The sequence below is a fragment of the Apis dorsata genome, unplaced genomic scaffold (assembly GCF_000469605.1).
Source record: "Apis dorsata unplaced genomic scaffold, Apis dorsata 1.3 scaffold_1025, whole genome shotgun sequence".
NCBI classification, from domain to species: Eukaryota; Metazoa; Arthropoda; class Insecta; order Hymenoptera; family Apidae; genus Apis; species Apis dorsata.
The window spans coordinates 45,966-51,265 of NW_006264124.1; the positions used below are offsets into that span (position 1 = coordinate 45,966).

The 5,300-nt window shown below is 17.4% G+C and overlaps 1 long non-coding RNA gene across 1 annotated transcript; it reads left to right on the plus strand.

Annotated features, from left to right (window-relative positions):
- The first annotated feature begins 4,180 nt into the window (after window positions 1-4,180).
- On the plus strand, window positions 4,181-4,772 carry LOC102675196. The gene is made up of 2 exons (XR_422841.2): window positions 4,181-4,525; window positions 4,656-4,772. It is a non-coding gene; the product is annotated as an uncharacterized LOC102675196 (long non-coding RNA).
- Window positions 4,773-5,300: the final 528 nt, after the last annotated feature.

A 5,300-nucleotide genomic window follows, 5' to 3' on the forward strand; every position in this document is an offset into this window, starting at 1 on the left:
TATATATATTATAATATAGTGTAAATTATGTATTTGTTGTAATAATATATATTTGGTAAAAAATAATAAAAAAGATTTTTAAGAAAATGTAGGAAATAATAAAAATAATAGAATAAGAAAAATAAAAAATAAGATAATATAATATAATTACAAATAATAATTACTTACCAATACTTACCAGTAATGAAAATCGAATATATATACATAAGAAATACTGAAATTAATACATAATATTCATAAATATAATTTTTAATGATATTTCGAAAATATCAATTATTATATAATAAAGTATATATATGTAATTTACCTTTTGAATATAATTAAAATAAACGTAATCAATATTATAATAACTTTTATATTTTATATTTTATATTTTAACTTTTATATTTATATTTTAATTTTGTATTTTATTCCATTATTTAATATATAAATTTCATTATTTATAGTCACGCTTATAATGTTGCATGGAATGCGAGAGATTACGCGAAGAAGAATATATATCGCCAAAAAGTTTTTACAAACAATATTATAATAGAGACAGGATTACCATCTAACATATAATATGCTTCACAAAAACTTAAATGACGTCATGAGTCAGCCAGGTTTGCCACACATAATTTCACAGATTCTCTATATTCATAATATAATATAATAATTATTAATTAGTATTATTTTAATTATTCAAAAATTAAATATTTTATTTGAATAAAATATTTAATTAAATATTTTTTTAAATAAAAAATATTGTAAATGTCAAAATTTTATTAAAATAATTTTTAATTAAAACTTTTTTAATTTAAGAAAAATAATGTTAATAAAATTTAATTGTTTCATTAAAAATAAACATTTTATTTAATAAAAATTAGGAAAAAATATATATTGAATACAATGGAGAAAAAATTTATAGAATAATTCTAGAGATTAAAATAATCATAAGTTGGTATATAAAAATATTCGTTAAAGCAAGATAGAAATAAAGTTATATCATTCTATTTCACACTTTCTCTTTTTATTTTGCTTTATTTCAATTCAAAATTATATTGCTTATAACTTGAAAATAAGCTTAAGAAATATTTTTATATAACAACTTTTGTGTTCATCTTAGTCCTTAGAATTTTAAATTTTCTTCTTTATTCGAACATTCTGTATGTATTTCATAATAAAAGAATAAAAATTTTAAGAAATTGAAATTTTAATTTAAGATATGAATAAAAAAACAATTACTTTTATAATAAAATAAGATTATATGTCCTTTTTTCTCCTTTTATTTAAAGATAAATTTTTAAATTGTTGAAAGCATTATTACATATATAATAAATATATTGCATTATATTTATTAATTATAATAAATAATAATATATTTATTAATCCTTTTATATATCATTTAATTCTTGAAAAATTTAATGTAAAAATCAAGAGGAAAATATTTGTAACATTAAAAAAAAATATATTATTTTTTAAAAATTTCTCATATCTTAAGAATTTTAACATAATTTATAATCTATTCAAAAACTCATAAACATATTGTAAAAAATAGAACATTGATCTAAGACTAGATCTTTGTTTATATTAAACTATGCAATAAACTATTTATTAAAAAATCAACAATTTTTAAGAATTTCTAGAATCTATATTTATATTATTTCATCGAATTCTTTTGAATTTTAATATTAATATTAATAAATAAATAAATTAATCTATAATTTTATATTTCTTAAATAATATTTCATAATTTGTTAATTTTGAAATTGAAATAGAAAACATATAGAAGATATTTCTTAATAAAAAATCAATTCTAAAAGCCATAACAAAAAGTTGTACAAATTCTAAAAAAATATCAATTAATATTTATTTAAGTTATAAGCAATTTAAGTTATAAATTTTAGATAAAGCGAAACATAGTGACATGATAGTATAACAGAGATAAGCTGTTTCATTCTATCTATTTATTTCATTCTATCTATCTATTTTTTTGTTTCGCTTCATTTAATACATTTTTAAATTGCTTATAATTTAATCAATAAAACGAAACTGATATTTTCACATATTTATTTTTGTATCTGTCCTCTAAAATTTAGTTTTTAAAACCTTCAAAAATATCTTCTCTCGAATACATTAACATCTTGTATAGTGGAAATGTAGTAAGAAATGTTTACAAATTTAATAATTCGGTTAGAAAGCGTTTTTATATATCTCAAGGTTTATACAAGTTTTGTTCAGGACTATTAATATCTATTTAAATTTGAATTATATAATCTCAAATAATTTGTACACAATTGTTAATAAATAATAATAATTGTTAATAAAATATTTGAATTCCTCTTCATTTTTTTTTTAAAGAAAATTAATTTAATTCATATTTTTTACAAAAAAATGTATAAAAATAATAAGTAATATATATATATATATATACTTTTTAAAATTTATATTATCAAAACAATAGAATATATACAAAACATCTCATTATTTGTGATATAATTGAATAAGGAATTTTCTTTGTGAAAAAATAAATCGAAAAGAAAAAATACAATTTTTTTATTTGAAATTTTAGTTTGGAAAAATTTTATATAATAATAATAAATGAAATTAGTCATTTATCGATTAGATAATGAAATAGAATTAGTCATTTATCGATTAGATAATGAACTATTGATAAAACTAGAATGATAGAAAGTCCTGTATATGAAAATAAATATAAAAAATAAAGAATACAATTTTATTTAAAAATTAGTTTTCATAAACTTAAATTTATAAATTCGATTTTTTGACTCTTTAATTATTGATTTTTTATGAAGAATTATAATTATATATTTTTTTAGATAAATTAAACGGAATAATAGAATACTCTATTATATAATATATTATAATACTATATATATAAATATATGTATTTTTTATAAAATATATGATAAGAAAATTGTGCTATAAATATATAAAAATAATATTTCAAAGAATCTGAATAAATAGTTAAATTTCGAAATTGATTAAAAAACTGATTTTAGCAAAGCCAATAAAATATTATTAATAACACGTACAAATACAAAATGAATAATAATATGTACAAATACAAATATAAAATAATTATTTATCTTATTTGTTTTTATTACTTAATAAATTTTTTAATTAATTCAAATTTAATGGTTTTAAAATTCATTTGGTTTTTTTAATATTTTTGAAGATTGATGCGTAAAGAATTTGTGAAAGTCATCTTCATTTTCTAAATAAAATTACATACATGTATTTTATTAAAATTTAGATTAAAATAAATATTATTATTTTATCATTTTAATTCCACTAAGATATATATTATGAAATATATTACTGAAAATGAAAAAATAAAAATCCGAATATTTTTTACTAATTAATATTTCTACATATGAAATATATATTGTTTTAATAATATAAATTTCGAATATACATAAAATTATTGCATATAAATGATGAAAATTCAAATATTATTTACTAATATTTACTAATATAATATAATATAATATTAATCAATGGATAATATGTTTTTGATTAGAAAGATAGATAAGTAAGATAGATATGTATTTATCTATCTAACAATTTTTGTTAAAGATATTTTTTTGTTAACCAATCTATATGTATGTGGATTAGACTTATTCAGTTGAATAATTAATTTATTGCAATTATTATTACAAATCTTATGTTTTTTATGTTATATAGTTACTTATGTAATTTTGAAAACTTCAAGTCGATTTGAATCTTTAAAATGGCGGAAAATTCAAATTTGATACAAAGAAAATTCTTAAAAGTTTTACAAGTTTCAATTATCATGAAAATCTTGATTAATCATCTTAAAAGCCTTGATAATATTAATTTTCTTTAATTTTCGAAAGTCTTGCAAGATTCGAAATTCTTGAAAATTATTATTTATTTTTCACTGTTGTAATATATCTACGGAATGTACGGCATAATAAAATGCCGGCAAAAAACCGGAATCAGATAACATTGGTAAGAGCGAGAAGTATGTAGGCGAATAAGATAGTAAAAGTTTCAAATCTTTGAAGACTTTCAAGACCTTCAAGATAATTAAGATTTCCAATTTTAATTCTAGTACTTTCAAAACTATCATAATTTTCAATAAATTTTAGATTTCAATGAATTTTAGATCAAAACTTTCAATGATGATTGAGATTTCTAAGATTTTCGAGTTTTGGAATTTTTAAACTTGCGAATAAGGTTCGAAGCAATTCAAATTTATTTCATGACATATAATATTTATTCGAATCAATTTGAATCATTTTAAATTATATTATTAGTTATAATAAATCAAAATACAACGATATTTTGACTATATGATGAATATATTGAGAAATAATACAAATTAAGTATGTATAATATAAACGAGAAGCTATAGGAGTTAGTTAAATAAACACAAGTGTGAGGGTCAAAGTTATAAAAAAATTAGACGTAAACGATCACGAAAGCCGAGAGAATTATTCGTATATTATTTGTACGTTATACGGCCTTAGAGTGTCAGAGAGTTCAGACGTTCGTATTCGTAAGTATTGTATAGTTTTAATCTTTATAATATTTTATGAAGAATATTACAAGTGCATTATTTACGAAATAAATCAGTCAGTTCTTAATAATAAAAAATAACTTAAATAAAATTAAAATTATTTAAATAGAAGACAAGAAATTTAAGCTAAAAACGGACTTGAAATAATAGATTTGAGGTTATGCAGTAACCAGACAAGGAATGAAAAGAAATAATGAATACCGATGAAAACTGGCAAAATTACACTGAAAAAAAGTATATAAGATTTAAATCTACAAAACAATCTGATGGTCATGGTAATAAAATTCAAAATGTGAAAAATCAATTAAATGTCGGAAAATATCGTCAAAAGAAACAAGGTAATTTTGCTTTAATTATAATTTATTCACTAAATTGTTTATTAAGATGTATGAAATTATATAATAATAATGATATATTTAAATATATGGATATTAAATGAATACTTTAGAAATTGTTATTGTATATAATTACTATAAAATTATTTATAGTAATTTTTTTATTAAAATATATTAATATTAAAATTTATAATAAATTATAACAAAATAAACAAATTTTATAGTAACTATTTTTAAAGTTCCTTTTTTATATTTTGAAAAATACAAATATTAAATAGGTTATAACAAAAATGCTATATATATAATAAATTTTTGAATTGAATATATTGGATAATATATTTTATTAATGAGTAAAATCATATAGAATAGGTATTCAATATCTATATGTTTTTATATTATATATAAAATAAAATTTTTAT